This window comes from Hypanus sabinus, chromosome 28 (assembly GCF_030144855.1).
Source record: "Hypanus sabinus isolate sHypSab1 chromosome 28, sHypSab1.hap1, whole genome shotgun sequence".
Classification (NCBI taxonomy): Eukaryota; Metazoa; Chordata; class Chondrichthyes; order Myliobatiformes; family Dasyatidae; genus Hypanus; species Hypanus sabinus.
In genome coordinates, this window is record NC_082733.1 from 32,584,767 (window position 1) to 32,611,714 (window position 26,948).

A 26,948-nucleotide genomic window follows, 5' to 3' on the forward strand; every position below is an offset into this window, starting at 1 on the left:
CTGCTTTAGAAAGTTTTCCGGAAGTTTTCCAAGTTATAGCTCATCAGTTAAATACAAAACGGTGGCACAGGCAGGGTTGCTTTCTCAGCATTTCAGTGACTCGCACGTTCTCCCTCCGACTGCATGCGTTTCCCTGAGTTACTCCTGTTTCTTCCCAAATCCCTGCTGATTAGTGGTTCGACAGACTTCTGTAAATTATCCCTGCTGTACCTGGAGGACCTGGAGGATGTTGCTGCTGACCCCAACACTTGGCAACAGCTGTGTAGGGACGGGCTTCGTATTCTGGAGATGGAAAGAAGAACCAGAAGACAGCAGAAGAGAGCCAGGAGAAATGCAGCCATGGTTGCCATCACTACCACCACCACCACATATACATGTCCCTCCTGCAATAGAACTTGTAGGTCCAGGGCAGGACTGTACAGTCATCAAAGATCTCACCGTTAAAGGAGTCGACGTCGTTAACGGATTTTGATGGACGACCGAAGAAGACATGGATTGGGGGGGGGGGGCAAGTCGCGGGAAACTGATGAGAATCTGAGAGGGGAATAGGTTACTCGTGTAGGGAATGCGGTGAGGAGGTTCTTCTGGTATGGACTGATAGGCCGAATAACGTGAAGCAAAGAATATGTTGAGCATGAATAACATTCGAGTATGTCCAGATACCTACACCAATTTGATGACAATGGACTACCTTAGATGTTAAGGGCGCGATGGATCAGTTCTTTGAGCTGTTTCACCAGTTTGGGCATCCTGTGCGGAAGGTGTGCGAGGTCGAAGAACAGAATTGTTGTGATTATTCAAGAGCAGACAGCGGATAATGGAGACCTAAAGCAAAAACAGAAAACGTTGGAAATACTCAGTAGGCCAGGCGGTGTCTGGGGGAGAGGGATGTCGAGTCAACATTTCAGATCCCAGATGTGATCTGAGCTGCCGAGTATTTGAATCACCAACAAGAGAAAATCTGCAGGTGCTGGAAATCCGAGCAACACGCACAAAGTGCTGGAGGAATTCAGCAGGCCGGGCAGCATCTATGGGAAAGAGTGTTGTCGACGTTCCGGGCCGAAACTTTTCGGCAGCACCTGAGTTTCCCTGAGTTACAGTACTCGGGTTTCTTCCCACATCCCTGCTGGTTAGTGGGCCGACTGACTTGAATAAATCATCCCTGCCGTACATGGGAAACTGCTGAGAATCTGAGAGGGAATAGGTTCCTCGTTCTGAATTGAATGGGATGATGAGATTATTCTGAAGGGCTGCATAAACTGATGGGTCCTGCTGAAGGGGTGCGGCCCGAAGCGTGAACTAACTACACTCTCTTCCGTAGGTATTGCCCGGTCTACTGAGTTCCTCCAGCATTTTGTGTGTGTTGCTGAGTATTTCCGGCTTCTTCTGTTTTTTTTTCTGGCTGTGTGAGAAAATTGGCTTGCTAAAGCAAGACATGGAGTCCCCATTCTGAGTTTGGACACCTAGCTTTACCATGAAATGCAACAAAACGAACGATACAAAAAGAACACAACACGCTCATAAACATCTTTTAAATGAAGAATCTCAATTCTATGCATTTCTTCAGTGACCTGTTTCTCTACATCAGAGCAATTTTGGAAAGCAGTAGGGGGTGTTCAACTTAATATTAAAGCTTTGCGAATAACGACCCCGCATACAATCACTAAAATATGCTGAGACAAGGATAATCCGACTGTCTAACTTAGCGTTTTATCTATTTGAAGAAAAATGTTCTTGGGGCTCCCGTGGGGTTTCTACATCGCCTTTCTTTAATCTAAGTTTTTAATCATAACTGAACATTACTGTAGATCTTCAAAACTCATAAATCTCAAAAAAAAGGTTTGTGTGGTTTCGGGAAAATAGTATATAAGGAATGCCTGAGTTTTATCAAAAGCCTGACAGATCCATAAAAATCAAGACATACGTTTCCCAGCGCTGTGCAGGGGTAATGCTGAGCTAAGTGAACTGGGTAGGTGGTGTCTTTCGACAGAATCCTTTTAACTTCGGCTCTCAGGTGGAAGTAGGGAGAGCAAAGTTTAAAGTAAATTTATTATAAATGTTCACCATACACTACCCCGAGATTCATTTTCTCGCCGGCATTCACAGTAGAACAGGGACATACTATAGTATCATTGGAAAAGTACACACAAAGACTGACAGACAATCAAAGTGTAAAAGACAATTTGAGCGTATAATAATAATAATTAATTAAATAATACTGATGACACAAGTAATAGAGTTCTAGAAAGTGTCTCTAAGCGTGGGAGGTATTTCCTGTGGTGTCCTAGCTGATACTTATCCCTGAACCAATTACATAAAAACGGCTTACCTTGTTTTCCCAATTATCTTTGAAGGTGATTGCTATGAACAAATGGCTATCCTGTGTCTGTGTTGATACAATTCAAAGATCAAAGTTCAAAGTGAATTTATTATCCAAGCACCTATATGTCGTCATATATAACCCTGAGGTTCATTTTCTTGCGGGCGTAGTCAATAAGTCCAATAACCGTAATAGAATCAATGAAAGACCGCACCAACATAGTGGACAACTAACCTGCAAACGACAGGAAACTGCAAATACAAATAGAAAGAAAGAAGAAATACTACTAATAATATAGCCATTCCAAACACAGGCAACTTACAGAAATCAAGTATAAAAAACACCAGAAATATATTGATTTAAAAAAAGGAAATTGAAAGACTATGGAACATGAACAGGGTATACTAATGTATTGTCTACAACTACTATTATCCCAAATTCACAATAGCAGTATACAATTAGGCCTAAACATCAATATTTATGTAAATTTCCAGAAAGCCTCAATATTAACACCACCAGAATAGTCCGAAAGCTCCTAGCAATTGAGAAATGATGGTGTGTTTGGTTATGCCTTACCTCAAGGTTTTCCCTGCTTGAGCTGAGAAAAAGATAGAAATAATAAGCAATAAATATCGAGAACATGACATGAACAGTCATTGAAAGTGAATGCACAGGTTATGGGAACAATTCTGTGATAGGACAAGCAAACCTGAGTGAAGTTATCCCATCTGGCTCAGGAGCCTGACAGGTGAAGGGTAATAATTGCTCCCGAACCTGGTAGTATGAGTCCTGGGGCAGCCGTGCTTTCTTTCTGCTGGTGGGAGGAAGAATAAATCATGACGTGTGTGGTGAGAGACCCTGATGATGGATGCTTCTTTCCTGTGACAACACTCCATGTACATGTACTCAATGTTGGGGAGGGCTTTACCCGTGTTGGACTGGGCTGTATCCGCTACGTTCCGTTCCATTGGTGGTTCCATACAGGCTATAATACAGCCGGTCAATATACTCTCTACCTCACACCTATATCAGTTTGTCGTGCCGAATCTTCGCAAACTCCCTAAGGAAGCCTTGCTTGCTTCGTAATTGCACTTAACTACAGGTCCAGGACAGGTCCTCTGAAATGACAACACGGAGGAATTTAAGGTTGCTGACCGTCTCCAGCTCTGATCCCCCAATGAGGACTGGCTCATAGACCTCCGCTTCCCTCCTCCTGAAGTCAATCATTAAATCCTTGGTCTTGCTGACATTGAGTAAGAGGTTGTTGTTGTGGCACCACTCAGCCATATTTACGATCTCTTTCCTATATGCTGATTTATCACTAGATTTGATTCGGCCTATGACAGTGGTGACAGTAGTGTCGTCGGCCACCCTAAATAAGGCATTGTAGATGTGCTTAGCCACTCTATAATAAGTGTAATGCGAGAAGAGCAGGGGGCTAAGGACATACCTTGCGATGTATCTGCGCTGATGGAGATTGTGGCGGACATGTTGCCAAGCTGAACTGACTGGGGTCTGCAAGTGAGGAAATGAAGGATCTAATTGGACAAGGAAGTATTGAGGTCAAGGACTTGGAGTTTATTGATTAGTTTTGAGGGGATGATAGTATGGACTGCCGATGTGTTGTCGATAAAGAACATTCTGATGCATGTATCTTTGCTGTCCAAAGATTTCCAGGGCTGAGTGAAGAGCCAGTGAAATGGCATCTGCTCTGTACTACAGCAGTACAACATTGCTTTGGCGTGTTCCGAGACAGTGGAAGGAGTCGTATTGACGCCCCCTTTAAAGTAAAGCATTGCGAAAATTGCTGTAGTCAGATTATTGGCACATGCTCCATTCAGCTTCAGAGGTGGGTGAAAATGAAAATCCAACCACTAAAAATCTCATTCCGAATAACAATCCTTTGGCAAGTAAGGCTGTACTGGAGTGGCTTGTATTTTACCACGTGACTGCAGCTTGCGGCATGATCTGCACAGCACAGTCATCACCGCCCTCACCACCTTGTAACCTGTCACCTCTTTGACATGCAATTATTCCCTGTGTGCTGTCACAATAAAATTTATATCATTGTTAGTGTTAAACTGTAGCACTCATTATAATACAAGCAATGTTTGGGTAATATCGCTCATTTAATCTAAGTGTAAATTACAGACACCCATGGCATATCAGTACCTGTGCAAGTGTGGAGTTTTGACTATACGATTAAAAGTGATCGCTCTTCTTAAGCACGTGAGGTTTCCCGTAAAAAACTCGCAAATTATCAAAGAAGGGATTCCTGAAAACAAAAATCTCAAACGGTAAATTACCAGTGGGAGATTATTTTAAAATTTAGCAAAGTGCTAAAAACGGAACGTGATTTATTAAAGTCTCAAAGTGGTCTGTTCTGTCACTTAACTGACCGCGGTTTTTCTACGTGGTATTACTTACCGCTATACCAAATTATAGCATGCACTAAAATGCAGGCCACGGTAGACAAGGTTTGTTTAACCTTTGTTGAACACGTTATTAGATCCTCCTTAATGAATACAGTGCAAGAAAAATAGTATCTAGATATATGAATTGCTTTTCATTATATGCACTTGCACAACACAAAATTACACGTTAAGAGTTATAGCAACCAATACCACGGATTCTAAATAGTGTTTGATCATTTCCTGAGCATGTTTTTAGTCTTTTGTCCGGTGCCACTAAGATTCCTTTCGGAACTGCTGAGTGACACTGGGGATTCTACTCTAGTAGATTAAAGTAGATCCAATCCCATTCATAATCAAATGCGAAGTTATATAAGTTTACACCAACTTGCCACATGTAAAATAAAACGGAGGCCCTGACTCATAATTGGTTAGAGTACCGTAAGTGGAGAATACATCCACTAATGTAATTATGTATCGGCGGAAGGATAAAGCAAGACTGCAGAGATTGAAAGTACAGTCCATGTACATAACATTCGATTACTCAGTAGTTCTGTACAGTTGATGAATTAACGTATTGATTGAATTAATTAAAACACGCATTTCAATTAACCTTGCAGAAAAAGACCCTGAAAATAATGTAGGATTTATCAGGAAATTAGTAAGTATTAAATCTTCTATAGTTACACTGGAATCCATCACTCTGGTAAGATATAATGTTTTGTCTTCCCATTTTCATTGCGCTAAGTAAATAGTTTGATAATTATCTTTCAAATTGTTTTTGAAAAGTTCCACAAAACTATACAGCATGGAAAGAAAAAAAAACAATACTAACAGAATATATGTAACAATATTTTGTTTGGATGATGCTGAATAATCCTACCTCAGCTCTAAAGCAGATTACTGAATGGGGAATTTGGAATCTCACATGCTGTTATTGTAAATGTATTGCTTATCGCTCTTTAAGGCAACCTGATACTAAGACGCCCTAAAAGGTCAGGACGGAGCACTTGACCAAAAATTAAATTGCATTAGGAACCAAAGTTCCACAAAACTTCCAAGTAGTGTATGGTGATATATACATATTTTGATAATAAAGTTACTTTTACTTTAAAACTGTAAGTCAGAAAGGACTATTACGTGCTAATATTTTCATCTTCAGAGGTAATAGAATAATCAATTGCATTGCACGTGTCCAATGTTGTGCCAAACATTTTCAAATCAGAAGTGGTTTAGTGATAGTTTCGTATGTCAATAATGCAGCATTCACTTCATGGGATATAATGATCCCTTTATTATAAGTGATAATCCCGAGTGCTTCAAAGTCAAACATAGTACCCGCTTTTTCATTCTTCAATATAATGTATGCGAAAAGGCGGGAACTATGTTTTACTTTGAAGCACTCGAGATTCACCTCTGATGAATATAAATAAATACCTATCAGTATTTTAAAAGCGATGGGAATTGGAAATCAATTGACTTTATTAGAAGTATTTGGGTTTATTTTCCTTTAAAGATATATTTGTGCTGGGCTCACAGACAACGAATGGTCTTTTTCACTCAGGACTGCCACAGTACTATCATCGAACCGTTGTCCTCTCTGCTTTCACTGGCGGGTATTACACTCCTCGGTTGTATTTCAAGCTCTCTGAACAAATAACATCACAACAGATTATCTGGTCGTGATCAGGTTATTCTTAGTGCGAACTTCCTGCGCACAAATTGACTGCTGATTCCTCTACGTTACATTACACAAGTACTTAAAGTACTTCACTGGTTATGAAGCTCACGGCGAAAGTTCTAAGGGCGTAATAAATAGGACCACACAAGTGCAACTATTTGTCTTCTTCATGGAAAGGAATCTATATTAACGATTTAAAAACCTTTCTACATTCTAAATGACATCACAAGTGCAGGAATTCATATTAAACCATTTGGCACAAATTAGCTGAAAAAACGTTTAGCTAAAATATTTAATTATTTAATGAGAATTCCCACTGAAGTATAGCAAGCAAATTTAATAAGAGGATGCGAAAGTGGAAAATACTTATTTCAAAATTACAATCATTTGGAAGTTAGAAATGAGTTGGTAAATGACTACAAAACTAAGACACGTTAATAGAAAACTTTGAAGAAATTCATTTTGAATACTCTAATTCCGACCCAGTGCGTGGAACAAGCTGCAGCGACCTGCAAAGGCGATGTTTGCTGTCTGTTCCTGACCTGCACAGAGATGTAATGGATGCAATAATTGCAATGTCAACATTGACCCCCATTGGCCAGAGTGTAAGGGGTGAAGTACCTCTCATGCCTCGCCTCTTCCAGTTCACTAATAAAAAATGCCATTTGGATCTTGACTTATTTTTACAAATGCAACTGATTATTTCATCTTTTGAGATGTGCTGGGAAAGTGCTTCCTTTATTATTCTGCCCTGAAAACTACAAGTTTAATTTTATGTCCCCATTTGCTGTAAAACAATATGAACCCTTTTAGCTGACTGGATAAGGTGATATTCAGATTGAACAAACTCTTAAATAACTTTTGAAATCTTGATTAAAAAGTTCTGCGCTGGGTGGTGGTGGGTGGGGGTAAAGCTTGAACGATTACTGTCAAAAGTCGATATTCCGAGGTAAACTATTGGAAATGTACACCTCAATCTCACTGATTTGCATGTGTCCAAATGGTAACAGCGTGCCACCCATAACAAAAAAAAAACAACTTGAAGTGTAAATTCATGAAAACGATCTATAAAATAAGTACGCAAATTCCAGCAGGTTGCGAATTTCCATCATCACACGTTTATCATATTACATTGAATTTATATTAACCATTTGATAATGGAGTAAAAACCTGCCCTTTAGACCTCTGCCACTTTTTTTTCTATCTCTACCCCCCCCCCCAGCAAAGGGAATAAAACACATTTTAGGAACTGAGAGTTATCGGTCAAAGTCTGTTTGTATTATTCGGAATTCGGCGCATTGCATATGAGTAACCAAATTCTCAACAACAGCCTTCCTCCAATTAATGCATTCACAATATCCCCACTTAATGACAGAAAGTCTGTATTAAATTGTCTATGGTAGCAAATGACTATCTTGTGTCTTCTCTCTTGCCCACACAACAGATCGAAATTCTTAGGATACATTTCATTTCTCTTCTAGTTCTAATGTTAGTGAGAACCGAAGTCATTGGTACAAGTATTAGAGGGACAGAGTGACTGCCGTGTTCACGCCAGCGAACCATAATGTATACAATAACTGGGACGTAATGCTTTGAAAATGCGTGGGACAAAGCTGGCAAATGAATGCAGGATAAAAAGCTTTCGTTTCCTAAAACCATCTAGATAGGATTTAGCGAACAGATCTTTCTAATAACTTCAAGAGCGTTGTTGCTATCGTTCAATCTAGCATAAATGGATGCTCCCTAAATGTACTCTTTAAATATCTATCGCATGTTAGGTACAGTGAAATGGTATCTGATAAGCATTTCTCAAGCCTCAAACAGGAATTAGGTTGGCTTACTAAGTTAGAACAATTCCCCGATCTCAAGCTCTTTAACTGGTAAAATTGATGGGGTATCAGAATTATTCATAGAATAACCCCCTTCCCAATCCGGTGACACATTCTTAAATTTCATGCAGTTATTGCACTGTGTTCAGCTGACCGCGATTTGCCTGCTGTACTGGCTAGCAACCGCGACAATATTCCATAATACTACACTCGATGTGAAGCATTTTAAGATCTTCTGTGGTAATGGAAGGCGCCATATAAACGCACGTTCTTCCCAATGCAACCCCATCTAGATTACAATGTGGCAAGGTGTGTCATTGAACAGGGTTCAAGTTAGATCACAGCACTGAAGCATCTCGCTCAGTTGTGGATTTAGTTTTTAAGCTCTCGCGTCGCACTTAGATTCCTGGATCAAATCCTTAGTGTGAAGTTATCCGTTCAGGGCTTTTATGAAATATATAAGACTGTCAGAATTATCCTCCACCTCTTGACCCCATTAATGAACTATTTGGTCTGACCGAATACAGCGACATGAGGTGTAACGGCACGTTGCTTAATACGCAGCAGCAGGCCTATTGTGTACAGGTTTAGTGTTTGTGGGGCCTTAACGTCCCACAGAAAGCGCCTGAAATTCGTACTCGCATAACCGCAGTGATGCACACAAATAAGCGAATAACGAAAGAGTGTTTTCAATTCCCGTTCGGTACAGAGTACCCATTTTGTTTTTGTCCCAATCACTGGGCACTTTCTGGTGTGAGTTTTAGGGAAACTTTCGCTGGTCCGAACCCCTTGATTTATCTACTAACTATGCATTCGGTTGTCGGTCAAAGCGTCAGTGGTACCATTAGGCCCAGAAAAGTTCACCGAACGCCGGAGTTTAGAACCGGTGCTAGCAACAGAGCTTGCAACCTAGCAACGGAAAGTGTTTAAAGGATTTCTGAAAAATATAGATTGGATTTTAAATAAAATGTCCATCTTGTTTGGGTATGACCAACCTTTGTTGGTGACAGAGGAGGTGGTGGCGTTGAGGGGTGGAGGGGTTTCAGGTTAGCAATAAATCTGCCTCTGCATAATACCGACTTTCTGAATATAGACATCCTCTACTTGCGACCCATTTCAGACTTGGCCATGGGAGAAGATTAGTCCGACACAGATTTATTAATAAGAACGGTTCAGTTAAGACTTGATTGCAGGTGAAAGTGGAAGCTAGGCCACGTGATCTCATTTGATTAGTTCTGATTCATTTATTCAATGAAGATTTTCCGCTTGTCATCGGCCAATGAATAGGGGTCTTTGTGTTACAGGCCTGGGCATGGTCCCACGACTCCACGCATAGCATTGGACGTGTACCTATTCCTCAGCAATAGACAGGCTCCCCCCTCCCCGTTCAAAATCTATTAGCACTTAATCCACATGAGATGAGGGGGTATGGATTATTTACACAATGCCCATGATTACTAATCACAGGATAAAATCAACTGGCTGTTGGTTCCCGTTTAAATTCAGTTCTGCTTTGCCTTGTTAGTGCTTGGGCATTTTATCACGAGTGACTGACTCCTTGGGAATGTTTTAATCATTATATAGAATTCCAGCTCGTTCCTTCTCCCTCTCTGTACATGAAAAGGAAGTTGTAGTCTCATATCAAGCCTTTACATTCAACAAGCAAGGATCGCTAATGATGGATGAGAGGAGAGAATACCACGAAACAAACCATAGAAGGGCTTAAAATAAAGCGGACAGAGGCTTAAGCTATATTAAATTACCCTTATTAGGAATCCTGGGTCTAGTCAAAGGCTGTCGGAGAGGCTGGGAGTCTGAAAGTACTGCTGTTCAGCACCGGGGAGAGGGTCAGGAGGTGAACGAAGTTCACAGGGCCTCTTCTTTTCTTATGCTAACGCCGAATGCATGTTCCAATGCTTACTGGCCTGGAAATATAAACGGTTCTGCCTAAAACCCTCCAATAATCCACGCCGCTGTTTGTAAGGGGAGGGGAGGGTGTGGGGTTGGGGTGGGGGGGGGGGATAGATGCAGATCTGTAGCTAATTGCTGGCCGCTTGCTTTCTGATCTTGTAATGTCTGTCAGGACTCTAACTCGTCTCCACCTTCTATGCGCTCTGGTTGTGTTTATGAGTACGAATCTTCTTTGCAGTCAGTCTGGCGGATTTTTTTTTTCAGAACCACGATCCGTGCCTGTGTCAAGCACAACTGTGTCCCACACTTGTGATTTTACAAAAGGCTATTAAGTGTGTTTTCTCCAATGAAAGTGCATACGGATGCGAAAATAATTAGGTTGCTTGTACTGGTCTGCGCTCCATTGTCTTGGTAACCATCACGGCTATCAGTATCACAAACTAGCATACCTTTCTAAAAAGGGCTAACTAAATATCAACGAATTAAAACGTACGCGAGTCCCCTTCCTCAAACGGTTAAAACCCGGCTCCAGTTGCAGCCCTTTCAAAATCCCATTCAATTGGGTTAATTAAAACAGTGGGGCTTAATTCAATCTCATCGCTTTGAATTTATCAAGGGATTTTTTTAAACATTGGATTGAGGTTAAAAGATTGGAGACTATTAAATACAAAATGTTTCTGTATGGAGTAAATTAGCAGGGAAATCATCGGGTGAGCGGAGACACTGTGATTTTAACAAATTAGATTAATGACACAGTACAATGGATTGAAGGTGGATCCTAACGTAGCCATTAGATCTCTGTGAACTCAAACTCCCTACGTTCAACACACCGCAGAACAGATTTTCAAAGGCTTCTATTATGCACCGCGCCCAAATCCTGCTGCCTCTGTGTTGTTTCATGAGGAAGAAATGCAGAGAAAGTGATTTCAAATTCCTCAGCGAAGCATGTTCTCGTTTTCGCAGAGGCAGTTTAGTTAACACTTTCAATCTCCATCTCCCCGATTTCGATAACCCAACTCTCATTTAGTCACTCTTTCGGTGACTGGACTACCACCTTGAATTAATGGGCGGATACAATTTATAAACCGTTTGCACTGGGATGAACTATACGCCCTCCTTTTTTAGAACCCAAATAAATTTCCTAGAAGGTAGAAGAACAACAGTTGCTGTTGTGTTTATGATAATCGGAACAAAACCGTGGCGCACGTTCCAGGACAGAGTATGGCCGCCTACAGGTGTGACCGTATTTGGCCCAAGATAATTAGTACCAGTGCGATCACTCGAGTCGAGCATGATGCTCTCCCAAAAGACTGTTCCCTTAATGGCGAACGCCTGTGCGTGACTTTGTTTAACCTGAGGAAGCTGATGCCCGGCCAGCCACCACATGGCCCTTGACAGATCGGGGTCAGGGTCCAGTGACATGGAATGCAAAACGACTTCGCTGCTGCAGCCTTCCTCCGCCTTCACTGCAATTGTGATGTGCCATATTCTTCCACCAACTCCACCGTTCAAGTCTTGGTTGGACGAGTTTTTGTCCGGAACTTTCACCTTGACCTTACCGCCATGGGTAACCCTACCAGGAGCTGGGCCCCAGATGGCATCGGGATGTCAGAATTCACCAGCCTCTCCATCACGACGACGTGACGATCCACGGAGAAGGGACTGGGATAATCCACCCATCCTGACTGTAATTCAATTACCCTTCTAATGAGGCCGGACTTCAGTTCATAGAATTACTGTTTATCTCTGATTTAAAATGCCCTCCTTTTAACATTTATTAGTATAGAATGGATGACGAACCGTACATTGGTTAGGCCCCCTCTGTTTTGTCAATATTTCCTGTTGATATTGCCCATCACAGGAAAATTACTGCAATGCATTAAAACAAGTAACTAAACATCTCTTTAGGTTTGAAGCTATTATTGAGAGACATGTTCCCAATACAAGGGCGAAATATACCAAATTACACATGCTTATTAGACCTGTTATTAAGGGCTCTTGAGTCTCTCGTTGAAGGGTAGCACAAAAGGGTCTGGAAGCTGCATTTATGTCGAGCAAGCACCTCAACGAGGCAAATAGAGAGCGTTTAACTCATTATCTCCTCCGTGCGCAGGGAACCCGCCTCCACACACACATATATTTATCAAACTTCAAAGGAAATCGTTATTGCAAAGTAAAATCTCTCCATATCTACTACACGTGTCTTGTTCGTCTGATCTTAACGATTGAAAATGCCTTTAACACTTTAAATGTGTTGGATGCTCCGCGTTATTGGTGAGGAAGCGAGAGCAGATGTGACTGATGTAGATTTCTGTTTTTCAGACCCTCTGATAACTCAGAATCATACATCTTGCCTCTCCATTGGTTATGCTAAATAAAACAAATGCATATTTGGATAGTACATCCGCAGTTATTAAATGCTAGATCAGCTTATTTTAATATGTCACTTTCCCTTGGATTTTGATCGTTGTGGTCTGATCGCGGGCTCTGTGCAGGCAACTGGCGGAATTAACTGAACCAACCTGAAATAGACAATTTGAGCTTTGGAAAATGGAGAAAGGGAAAGCTGGTGCTGTTTCCTAACGTCATCGTAGAGCTTTATCGGAAAAGGAACTGAAAGGCAGAGCTGGGTTCCATATAGGGTCTTATCGCGCCTTAAACATCTTCCAGCCTTCAAGTGAAGTACTTTGAAGCGATGTGCTTATCATTTCGTAGGCAATTGCCGCAATCATTTTGAGCACTGGAAGATTTATTGAAACACCAGCGAGATAAATATTCAATAAATCCACTTTTAATAGTGGCGATTAAAGGAGGAATAAAGGACAGGAGAGCGGGACAATTCGCCGCTTCTCAGGAAAGGTGTAATGGAATCTTATAATATCCATTTGAAGGCCAAGCAGCAATGTCAGGTGTCACTGAAGGATGGTCAATTCCACGGCGCTGCGTCTCCTTAGAATAATGCGGAGGGATCGTGTTCTCTCGTCCTCCCATCGGCCACCTGGCGTTCTCTGTGGGCGGTGAGAACAAGGAAAACATTACCAACATCTGAGGCAAAAACTGATGAAGGAGAAGCTGAATAAGCGTGAGGGGAAATGGAGGAGGATTGTACTAACCGCATAGGCGCGGAAGAGATGCTCCATTTCAGCATAACTAGTAACGTGACTGGTTAGGCCGACTAACATATCGCAGGCCATTGGACCCACTATGTCCATACCGGCCACAGTACTTACCTACTCGAATTTCATTGATCCCCTTTTAGTCTGTCAAGTGCTTGTATAGCTTCTAATTAAATGCTGTCACAACACCTGCCTCCACCATCTTCTAAGGCAACACAAACGCAAGAGGTTCTGCAGATGCCGGAAATCCAGAGTAACAGAGGCAAAATGTTGCAGGAACTCAGCAGGCCAGGCAGCATCTATGGAGAGGAATAATGCGACCAAGACTCTTCATGAAGTCCTGACGTAAGGTCTAGGCTTGAAATCTCGACTCTTATTCCTCTCCATAGATGCTGCCCAATCTGCTGAGCTCCTAGAGCATTTTATGTGTGTTGCCTTCTAAGGCAACTCATTGCAGGCAATAATCACCTCTGTATGTATTTAATTTTTTGGAGATACAGCATGGTTACAGGCCATTTGGGAAAGTGAGCCCGCACTGCCCAAGTACATCCATATGACCAATTGACCTACTAACCCATACATCTTTGGAATGTAGGAGAAAATTGGAGCAGCTGGAGAGAACGTACAAACTCCTTACAAACAGCGGTGAGAATTGAGCCCAGGTCGCTGGCGCTGTGATAACATTATGCTAATCATTGTTGTTTAAAAAATAAATCCCAGTGGGCTCTAAACTTTCTATCTCTTACCTTATAGTTATGCCCTCTTGCTTAGACAGCCGTAATAAGGGAGGAAAGAATTGCGTATTTACCCTAACTATCTTCTTCCTAATTTTGTATCCTTCTACAAGGTCACCTTTCAGCATCTTCTGCTTCAGGAAGAACAAACACATCTCATTCAATCTCTCCTTATAATTGAAATACTTAAATCCAGGCAACACTCTGGTGAATTGCTTTGGTCAATAACTTTACTGTGTAATCAACAATGACATAAGGGCTAGAGGTTGTCATGGTCTTCTGCTGTTGTAGCCTATTCACCTTGAGGTTCGACACATTGCATGCTTTTATTCATGGAGTTGCTGCCACATGGCTGGCTGATCAGATAATTAACCAACCACATGGCAGTTTCTTGCATTGACAGGCAGGTGTACCTAATAAAGTGGTCACTACGTGTCTTTTATAAGATGAATCTGCTACTTCAGAGTCAGATCTTACATGTGCACATATTGTTTAACAGTCTAATGAATAATTCTTTACAGGCACATCTCTTACATTCTTTGATTACCTAATTGAATAAATCTCAACATCTTTTTTACGCATACTTTGAAAGGGAGAATCACACTACACCGGTGTAAATCCCCACTGCATCCAGCGACTGTTAGCTATTTCTTGGAGGCTGATGTCAGAACCTCCTTCAAGAGGGTGAGTCTTGGCAAGGCATCATGTAGGTACTGAAAACCTCTACTGTCCACCTGGTGGATATGTTCAAGGGCACCAATAACCTCTCAATACTGCAGTCGGAGGATCACATTTGTTTCAAAGGGGTAGCAATTATACTAGTGCCCAAGAAAAGAAGGGTAACCTACTTCAATGACTACCGTTTAATAGCACTTACCTCTACCATAATGAAGTGCTTATTTGAAATTATTTGGCTGTATTTGAAATTAACATCTATCTAAGCAAAGACCTGGACTCACTTCATTTTGCCTGTTGCCACAAAAGGTCTACAGCAGATACAATTTCACTGGCAATACCAAAACATACAGCATGTTGAAGTTATCGATTATGAACAACACCATCAGTCTTACTGTACTAATCGCCGATTTTGAAAACCTGGGCCTCTGTACCTGCCTCTGCAGCTGGATCCTGGATTTCCAAATTGGGTGTCTACGGTCAATGTGGATTGATAACGACATCACTTCCTTACTGGCAGGGACCTCAAAGATTAATGAGATGACAGTCTCATTGAGGGGTCAGCAGTGGAAAGGGTGAGTGGCTGCAAGCTCCTGGGCACAATGTCAGTGGATCTATCCTGGGTCAGGCATATTGGTGCAATCACAAAGAAGGCAAAGTGGCTTCATTAGGAGTTTGAGGAAATTTGGTATGTCACCTAATTCTTGCAAATATCTGTAGATGTACGGGTGGAGAATGTTCTAACCAGTTGCATCTCAGTCTGGTATGGAGGATTACAGCATAGGATTGCAAGAAGCTGTAGAGAGTTGTAGACACAGCTAACTCCATTATGGGCACAATCTTCCCCATCATCGAGGACATCTTCAAGAGATGGTGCCTCACAAAGCAAGCATCCATCATCAAGGACTTCAGCATCTAGGACATGCCTCTTTGAGGAAGTAGGGTTGTGATCTTAGGGTTGCTGCCCATGCCACGTGCTATTGAGGCTAGAACTAGGAAGATCATACAATTTAATACGTAGCTAAGGAGTTGGTTCAGGAGGGAGGGCATAACATTTTTCTGTCATTGGGCTCTCTTCCAGGGAAGGTAGGACCTATACAGAAGGGACAGCTTGCACCTGATCTGGAGGGGAACTAATATCCAAGTGGAAAGGTTTGTTAATATTGTAGGGTGATGGGAACAAGAGTGCCAGAACAGTTAGTAGTTTTAGAGGTTGTAGAGGCAGATTTTGGTAAGACGTCAGACAAAATTAGGAATCAAAAGGTTGAGCATGGAGCAACAAAATCGAAAAGGATGAATACAGGGATGAAGGTGTTGTATCTGAATGCATGCAGTATACAGAATAAGGGTGATGAACTTGCAGCACAGGAGCAGATTGGCAGATATGATGTTGTAGGCATCACAGAACCATAGCTCAAAGGTTATAGCTGGGAGCTTACTGTCCAAAGATACACATTGTATCAAAAGGAGAGGCATGAAGGCAGAGGGGGCAGTGTTGCTGTTAGTAAATGAAATCAAATCATTGGAGAGAGGTGACATGGGGTCAAAAGGTGTTGAATATTTGTAGATAGAGCTAAAGAACTGGAAGGGTAAAAAGACCCTGATGAGAGAGATATATATGGACCCCAAAACAGTAGTAAGGATATTGCCTTCAAATTACAATGGAAGATAAAAAATGTAATTCAAACGGGCAATGTTACAATAGTGATGAGGGACTTCAATATGCAGGTCAATGGGGAAAATAAGGTTGGTGCTAGATTACAGGAGAGGGAATTTCTAGAGTGCCTACAAGAAGGGTTTTTAGTGGATCAGGTATTCTGGATTGGGTGTTGTGCAATGAACCAGAATTGATAAGAGAGCTTAAGGTAAAAAAAACCTTCGCGGATCGAATATGATCGAATCCAACCTGAAATTTGTGAAGGAGAAGCTGAAGTCAGATCTATCAGTATTACAGTGGCATAAAAGGAATTACAGAGGCATGAGAGAGGAGTTGGCCTGGACTGATTGGGAAAGAACATTGGCAGTGATGACGGTAGAGCAGCAATGGTTGGAACTTCTGGAAGCAATTCAGAAGACACAGGATATATTCATCTCAAAGAGAAAGAGGTATCTTAAAGGCAAAATGACACTACCATGGCTAACAAGGGAAATCAAAGCCAACATGAAAGGCAAAGAGAGGGCATATAATAAAGCAAATACCACTGGGAAGCTGGTGGATTGGGAAGTTTTTAAAAACCAACAGAAGGCAAATAAGAAAGTCATTAAGAGGGTAAAGATGGAATTTGAAGGTAAGCAAGCCAATAATATTAAAGAGGATACCAAAAGTTTCTTCAGTGTGAAGTGTAAAAGAAAGGTGAGAGTGGATTTTGGACCTCTGGAAAATGATGCTGGAGAGATAGTAATGGGGGGAGGGGGTGCAAAGAAATAGCGGACAAACTAAGTAAGTGTTTTGCAACAGTCTTCACTGTGTAAGACACTAGCAGTATGGTGGAAGTTCCAGTTGTTAGGGGTCATGAAGTGAGTGAAGTTACCAGAGAGAAGGTTTTTGGGGAACTGAAAGATCTAAAGGTAGATAAGTCACCTGGACCAGATGGTGTACACCCCAGAATTCTGAAAGTGGTGGCTGAAGAGATTGTGGAGATATTAGCAATGATCTTTCAAGAATCATTACATTCTGGAATGATTCTGGAAGATTGGAAAATAACAAACATTACTCCACTCTCCAAGAAGGGAGAGAGGCAAAAGAAAGGAAACTATAGGCCAGTTAGTCTAACTTCAGTGGCTGGGAAGATGTTTGTTGTGATAGAAAATAACTGGTTCTTTGAGTCTTAACATTAGAGGCCTGGACACACACAGTTTTAATAATAAGGAACTTATTTACAAGGGGAAGTTGGGTCAACACAAGCAACTACAATATTCTAACAAAAAAACGTTTAGGTTAACACATGTGGGGAAAGTCAGGTCGGCTGTACAATACACAGAAAGAGGTGTGGGGACAGGGTACATTTACACATTCAAAGAACAAGGGAAAAGCACTACGACAGCTATCCCCCTTGACCTTGGATAGCTGTGGCTCCCTTACCAGGACAAACGATAAACCTTCCCAAACATAAATCAATACACTTACCTTCAATGAGGTGGTCTGTAAGAGAGAGTGAGCCAGGCACATGTCTCACCTTTTATAGCATGGGGCTGGGCACGATAATCCAATTAAGGTGACCAATAATTTAGGTGTGCATTGATTAGTTGGGAGGAACAAAATGTTGATTGGCATGTGGTGTGTCCACCGATCAGCCAGGTGGCAGTGCGTCTGTCACGTGGCCAGTATCTCTGGATACAATGTTGGAGTCGATTATTAAGGATGAGATATCAGGGTATTTGGGGGAACATGATAAACAGGCTGTAGTTAGCATGGTTTACTCAAAGGAAAACCTTGCCTGAAAAATCCATCTGAATTCTTTGAAGAAGTAACAAGCAGGGCAGACAAAGAAGAATTGGATAATGACGTGTACTTGGATTTTCAGAAGGCCTTTAATAAGGTGCTACACATGAGGCTGCTTAACAAGTTACAAGCCCATGGTATTACAGGAAAGATTCTAGCATGGATAGAGCAGTGGCTGATTGGCAGGAGGCAAAGAGTGGGAATAAAGGGAGCCTTTTCTGGCTAGCTGCTGGTGACTAGTGGTGTTCACAGGGGTCTGTGCTGGGATTGATTCTTTTTACATTATATGTCAATGATTTAGATAACAGAATTGATGGCTTTGTTGTAAAGTTTGCAGATGATATGAAGATAGGTGGAAGGGCAATTAGTTTTGTGGAAGTAGAGAGATTACAGAAGGACATAGATTAGGAGAAGGGGCAAAGAAATGGCAGATGGAATACAATGTCAAGAAGTGTGTGGTCATGCACGTGGAGAGAAAATACAAAAAACTGAGATGCAAAGAGACTTGGGAGTCCTTGTGCAGGATTCCCTAAAGGTTAATTTGCAGGTTGAGTCTGTGATGAAGAAGCCAAATGCAATGTTAGCTTTCATTTCAAGAGGACAAGAATATAAAGCAAGAATGTAATGCTGAAACTTTGTAAAGCACTGGTGAGGCCTCGCTTGCAGTATTATGAGCAGGCTTGGGCCCCTTATCTTAGAAAGAATGTGCTGAAACCGGAGAAGGTTCAAAAGAAGGTTCATGAAAATGATTCCAGGATTGAATGGCTATTCATGTGAAGAGTGGCTGATGGCTCTGGACCTGTCTTCATGGAAATTCAGGAGGGGCGATCTCATTGAAATACCTTGATAGAGTGAATGTGGAGAGGATGTTTCCTGTGGTGGGAGAGTCTAAGACCAGAGGCCACAAATTCAGAATAGAGTGGAGTCTTTTTAGAATGGTGACGAGGAGGAATTTCTTTAGCCAGAGAATTCTTTACCACAGGGAGCTGTGGAGGTCAAGTCTTTATGTACAGTATATCTAAGGCCAAAGTTGATAGATTCTTGACTGGTTAGGGCATGAAGGGATGTGGGGAGAAGGCAGGAGATTGAGGCTGAGTGGAAATTTGGATCAGCCATAATGAAATGGCAGAGCAGATATGATGGGCCAAATGGCCTAAATGTGCTTTTATATCTTATGGTCTTATGGATTTTTCAGCAATAGTTTTATTTCAGGCAATGGATTTTTGATCCAAGTATATTTAATTGCTTGAAATTTACCTCAGTTCCTCTAATGGGGCTGGAACTTCTCTCAGAATCAATAGTCCAGAACTCCATTTCAAAGTCGAAGACACTTTACAGTACCAGTGACCTGGGTTTAATTCCCCCCACTACCTGTAAGGAGTTTGTAACTTCTCCCTGAGAACGTGGGGTTTCCTCTGGATGCTTTGGTTTCCCCCCTCCATCCAAAGACTACCAGTTGGTAGGTTAATAGGTCATAGTAAATTGTCCACGATTAAGACAGGGGATTGCTGAGCAGTGTGTCTCGATGGGCCGGAAAGGCCTATTCCACGCTGTATCTCAAATAAATAAAGTATATTAAGAATGCTCTCTACTTGTCACAACCATTGAGAAGGAGGTACAAGAGCCTGAGGACCCACACTCAATGATTCAACTGCTCCTCATCCATTGGATTTCTATACAGTCCATGAACCCATAAATACTACCTAGTACCATTATTAATGTACAGTATTTTTGTAACTTGACTTATTTATTTAGAGATACAGCATGGAACAGGACCTTCTTCCCAGCACCCCTCATATTTAACCCTTGTCTGATCACAGGGCAGTTTACAATGACGAGCACCTCGGTAGCATAGCACTTAGCGGGTGCTATTACTGATCCGGACGTTGAAGTTTGGAGTTCAGTCCTGGCATCCTCTGTAAGGAGTTTGTACGTCCTCCATGTGGAATGCGCAGGTTTCCTCTGGGCGCTCTGGTTTCCTCCCACAGCCCAAAAACATACTGTTGATAGGTTAATTGGTCATTGTAAATTGTCTCTCGATTAGGCTCGGGTTAAATCAGTGGGTTTCTGCTGGCATGGCTTAAAGGGTTGGAATGGCCTATTCTGTGCTGTATCACTAAATAAATAAATAAATAAATCCATTAGTTCACCTACTAACTGGTATGTCTTTGGACTGTGGGTGAAAACTGGAGAGCCAAGAGGAAGCAAACACGCTCACTGGAAGTATGTACAGACTCCTTACAGATGGCGCCAGAATTAAATCCCGAACTGTAATAGCATCATGCTGTCCTTCCATGGCACCCCAAAATAATTATATTTTATGTCTTTACACTGTACGGCAGCTACTAAACAACAAATAACATGTCATATAGTAGTGAGTGTTAATCTGATTCTGACAAAAAGAAATACAGTAGAATTTTTATTGCCCCATTAAGCCTACTCCTACCATACTCTTCATTTCTGGATTCGGCTCACTTTTCTTCATTTTCAGAGAACGCTCTTAAAGTCAAGTTCAGAGATACATCTATAGACCTATATGCACCACCCCAACCTGCTTTCTTTTTTAGATTAACGCCTCCATGCTTACAACAGTTCAAGACATGCCAAGTTCATTTGAGTTACCTCTTTGAGTGCTAATTCTTATGCATATACGTATTTTGTGGGTAGAACAGCCAACTATAAATATAAATGATTGAATAATATTGCTTGAATGCCATCTGTTCTTAGTTGTCTCACAGCCAGTGTGCACATAGGTGACTCTTTTCATTTTTTAACATTGGAATTATACTGATATTTTGAAACTTTCTGGAATTATTCATGAGTCTTGCTAAAACCTTATAGATCCAGAAATGGAACACGTTGCCCAAGAAACATTAACCCTTTATCACTACGGAAACATTTGCAGTGAGGTGAGGTTATATCTCAATGTCAAGGATATAAACCAATCTTCTTTTCACAGGAATACTCTTCATAATGCCATATTTCACAATGCATCACATTCGGGAATCAAAATGTATCACTTCTGATAAACAGTTTATGAACAGCAATGAAAATGTATTTGAAGCTGGCCGATTACTTACAGCATAGAAAATAACTGAGACAAAAATATTAGTCTTAGCATTTTCAACAGATGTGATTGAATACATGATCTCCTACCCAAGTTATACTTGCATGGCAATGGATTACATGTTCAGTTACAATGGAGAGAAAGCAAACTATTTCCCTCAGTATCATAATAGTTATTCTATGATTCTGACACTTTCTAAAAGCTGGACCTTCACCCGTAAGTAGGGCAAACGGAGAGCACATCATATTGCAAGCCTTTAAAGATAATGGCTCAGATTTTGTGGAGTAATGACGGTGGAACTGTCAGCATTTACCATTATTACCCTACAGAATTGACAGCAGCACTGTGATTTTTGTTCATATGAATTCGAATGTGGAAATCCAGAAATTGCTGTCACCAATTCATTGTGAGCCAGCAGGCTGCACTCTGACACCGGGTTCACCACAGAGTTCAATGTGAGAAGAGGAATTTGGGCTAATTTCCTCCACACTACACAAACTCACCAGAAAATCTGAGGCGCCACAGTAGTGTAGCGGTTAGCGTGGCACTATTGCAGCTCAGGGCATCGGAGCACGTAGTTCAAATCCGACGTCTTCTGTAAGGAGTCTGTACAACGTCCCTGTGTAATATTTGTGTTCTCTCTGGGTGCTCCAGTTTCCTCCCAAGGTCCAAAGATGTGCCCGGTAGGTTAATGGTCGTTATAAATTGTCCCATGTTTAGGCTAGAGCTAAATTGGGGTTGCCGTGTGGTGAAGCTCAAAAGGATGGAAGGGCGTATTCCACCTGTAATTCAGTAAATAATTAAATTCTGTGCTAAGCTCTAAGTGATGCAAAGGCATTCTCCTTTGATTTTAATAGAAGGTAATGACTGTGAGGGCCTCAAGTCGGTTAGGTAACAGAAAAGTATTTCAGCTTAACATTTAATATTTAAAAAATATTAGTTTAACATTTTTTCAATATTCACAGGAATTTTCTGAGTTCCCCAGTGGCTTAATAAACTCCTCTGGGGCTTCTAGCCGGATACAGGTATCGATTATAACTGATGTTTCGATGATAAACTTTGCCAGCTTCTTCAGGCATGTCTACTCTGATGGTACTAGATCCTTTTTCTCGAAAGTCTTGTTAATTTTGATTTTTGAATGTTTTAAAATGATTTTTTCCCTTGCTAAGATATCTTTGTTATACACATTTATGTTCAAGATTTGAAAAGTTTTTGGATGTCTCAAAAACATTTGGACCATTTTTAAAAGTCTAGATTTTTTGAGAGGTCCAGCTAAATCTCTAATTTTATTGATCTGTGCACAGGACTAATTGTGACTGATCCATATTATATGATGTTAATTTATTCATTTTCATTTGCATAGTTTGTCTTTTTTTCACATTAGTTGCTTGTTAGACTTCGTGTGTAGTGTTTTTTGTTTATTGATTCTATTGTATTTCTTGGTTTTCTTGTGAATTCCTGCAAGAAATGAATATCAAAGTAGTATATGGTGATATATACGAACATTGATAATAAGCTTATTTTGGACTTTGAACTTTGAAATCTTTCTGTTCTGTCCGACTCTAGGATGTGGGCGGCTTGTCACAGGAAGTTTCATTTGTGTTTTCTGCAATTTTCCATTGCTTGCAAACTTCAGATTAATAAAATTGTTTCCATTTCACTTCTTTGTAGTTCCATTTCTAAAATCAGATTTCTAAGCTAAGATTCTTATGGAATATTGAGCTTGTGCTGAACTGTAATGGGTGCTGTGTTTCAAATGTGCCCTCAAAGGGACATCAATGATTCCAAGGGACTATTTCAAAGAAATGTGGGAAGCCACCTTCAGTGTATTTTCTCCTGTTTTCACATGGACTTTAGGAAGGCAGCTGTACCTCTTACCTTTTTATTTTTACCGCAATGACAACACTTAGAAGAAGCACTTTAAGGAAGTTTTGAAGTCACAAAAGGTGCTATGTAAATGCAAACTGTACTTCTTTCTATAGATGCTGCCTGGCCTGCTGCATTTCAGCAGCATTTTGTGTGTGGTGCTTGAATTTCCAGCATCTGGAAATTTCCTCGTGTTTTAATATTTTTCATCATTCATTTTCCCCTATTTGTTTACAAATTGCATCTCTTAGCAACTGGGTAATTTTATTTGTAACCCTGATAACTGAGTAGTTGCTCATTGGTGTACTTTTTTGAGATTTAGAAGTGGTGAGACAGGGGTCGGGGTTGGGGACAGGTGTTAACTGTGGAAGCCAAGATAGTTTATTAACTGACTCCCCAATTGGGAAGAGTTTTACTATCAAGACTGATTGTGTAAATGTGCCATGTTTTCTAGTACAGAAACAGAAATTATTCCCATTGTTTGTGGCCATTTCCAGTTCATTTAGGTTTAGGCTCAAATGCAAGAAGTGATCACATCTCAGTCTATCTGTAATGTCCTTGTAATTGTCAGGATTTCCTTTCAGCTGAAAGCATATACAGTCTGTTTCAAAGACTGAAGTTTCAAGGAAACTTATTGAGTGGTTTAAATATCAGCTCAATAATAGACAGAGGATTCTGGCTGTGAGGAGGAATATAATGCTGAATTCTTTACTTTGTTCAACAATGGGACTCACTTTATAAGATGAAACTGCAACCTCAGAACCACATCTTACAGATGTAATCATTGTTTAGCTGCCTTTTAAATTTGAACATGTGCTCAGTGGCCACTTTATTAGGTACCCCCCGCCATAATAAAGAATCCACAGAATATATGTTCGTGGTCTTCTGCTGTTGTAGCCCATTCACCTTGAAGTTCGACATGTTGTCTACATGCTTTTATTCATGGAGTTGCTGCCACATGGTTGACTGATCAGATAATTAACCAACCACATGGCAGCTTTTTGCATTGACAGGCAGGTGTACCTAATGAAGTGGTCACTGGTGTCTTTTATAAGATGCATCTGCTACTTCTCAGTCAGATCTTACATGTGCACGTATTGTTTAACAGTCTACTGAATTTGAAAACAGGCGTGAAAGAAAATTTGTTCATGATATAAGAATGTTTGAAATTTCCACTAATTTGAGCCTTACTGGGTACTTGTCCATTGTGTGATAGATAAGATTACACTATTTTAAGAAATGTTGTGATTCTTGCTCTACCGTTGACAAATATTGAATGAGCATTTGAATGAAAACTCCATCCATGTTAGAAATATCTAGGCTAGAACTGATGAGCATGGCAAAGAATGAAATCATAGTACTTAAAAGGCAAATAAATAAATCTGCAATTGACTCCATAAAATCTTTCTGTTTTTAATAGGTAATTAAATGATACAAATGAAGATCACTTATTCACCTAAGCATCTGGCTTGGGTAATCCTTTCATTCTTGACCACTGAGAACGGAATCAAAGACCTGGCAGTCCCTTACACTGGATAACCTGTGATAGTCTTATATTCTGTTAATTGAAATTCTGCATTTTTTTTTTCAGAATCTCACCAGGAAGCTCTAGAGGTTCAGAAGCAAAATCACTAATTATAACATGAAAAAACGGTGCCCCCGAATAGCAAAGCTTCCTCACATCATGGTAATTGCATGTACTGGTGCTTAGCATGATCTAAGGTTTTGAGTCCTTGGCAATCATTCATCTGAAGATTAAATGCTTCTGCACAATCTCCAGTATTCATTCTCTATTGATCTGCTAGAGCTATCACAGCTAGCCTCCATCTTTACTTCCTGGGTTAGTTGTGATATAAATTATGGAGAAATTGACTCCACCATCCACAAGGAAATTCCCTGTTAGTACATTGATCTTTACATTTAGTCATCAAGCCCCACTTACTTTCCCCTATTTTTATTGAAGTAAAATAAGGTTGTATCCACCCAATCTATGTTTTACAAAGGATCTTCATAATGAACTATCTGCTCATGTTCCCACAATTTTAGCATATGAAGTTGGTTAGCTTGAAATAAATTGGTATGGAGAGACTCCATGAGTCAATGAATGAGAGAGAAGGCAGTCAAATGTGGTCAATCACTTGGTCTTTTTCTGTGCCAGCTTGTGGAGATAAAGTTGTTTGAAAAATGATTTTGCAGATGTGTCAGTTGTTTGAAGGAGGTATGATTCCAGCTAATGTGATCAGTACTACATAGCCTCACTAAATTAACAATATCATCTATCCTACACAAAATATTGGAGGAACTCAGCAGGCCAGGCAGCATCTATGGAAAAGAGCAAACAATTAATGTTTTAGGCTGAGACGCTTTATCAGGATGAAGCCCTGAGATCAGAGTTTTCCTTCTCTTAGACGAGCTGCCAACCACTGCCTGAAGTGCTTGGTTTTAAGGCGCCAGTAACCCGCCTTTTCCCCTCCTCCAGTCACAAGCGATGGCTCCACCAGGTTTAGTAGCTAAACTGCATGTGAAGGACAGGAGCTGGACTTGGTTGTCAGAGGCTATTTGATGTGCACACCATTGGTAGCATTTAATAGGGAGTGGGAGCTTGTCCCCGTAGCCACCCCCAGCTGTAACAATCTTAAGGAACATTCAGTATATGTCAGTGATAATAAACCTGATCAATTCAGTTCTTATGAGGGAAATTGTGTGATAGTTTTGAAAGTATGATTGTGGATTTAAAAATTGGCCCTTTAGTTAATTGGGAGCTTGTACAATGGAAGAGGCCTCCAAAACTTGTGGTACTAAATAGCAGACCAATCAATGTTAATTTCCATTTCTGATCTGCACTGATTTTCTTCCAAAGTAAGAGAAGACACTTTGCAATTGTCTTTAATACTTTAAGATCATCAAGGGAAAGATCTTCATTGCTTAGATATGGGTTCTGATACCATTAACATGTGGTCTCTGAATAATTTATTGCTTCCTTGGTACATGCCCCATGACCAATGTTTGTGGTGTTCCAGATCAGGATGTCAATCTACACATTAAAAAAAATTAGCAAGGAATAAATGTAACGGTCAACCAGTTAATTTTTAAAAAATGATATTGGTTGTAAAACAATGTTGGTCAGAACATAAGAAATACACACTGCTTTACTTCAGATGTGTTATGAGATCTGTTATAGACAAGGAAGTATCAAAAATATTACCCAAAAGTAACAGGGTAAATGGTCAATTCCAACAAGCAGTATCACCACAACCTGTTGACTTTTGATTTAACTGTATTAAATTCTCGCTAAAATGAAACCAAGATTAGGGAATTCAGAGATAGTGCCCATGAACTGACAGAATTTAGACTCTTCCATGAAGTATAGCTGCACATGAGATAAAAAAAATGTTATTGCATCTCAGTGTAGAAATGCTAGAACTGCCACACACTATCTCCTTGCCTCCAATTAGAAAGTAAAACTGAAATACTGTAATTTAAAACTATTGCTTTTGCTGGCTGGCCAGCAGTGTAGTGGCATCAGCACCAGATTTCGAGGCGATTGGTCACAGGTTCGAATTCAATTGACTCCTTGCATGCTTTCCACCCGTGCTGTATTGTGCATTGAGTGAGCAACTGGGCTTTGTAACAAACAGGCAAAATGCTAAAGAAATGGCAAGGTCGCTGCCTGATATGCTGCAAGGCGAGGAACAAAACAATAACAACAATTCTTATACTAAATTTGAATGTCCTTTGAAGATTTTGGTGATATACAAACCCGCTGCATTCACCACAATCCAGTCAACAAGAGCTGCTCATAACTTTGTTCACTTGCGGGAACATTTCAAGTTTGATTACGAAATGTATTTAAGAGAACAATCTTCTAGATTTTTCTGCCATGATGCTAGAAAGCC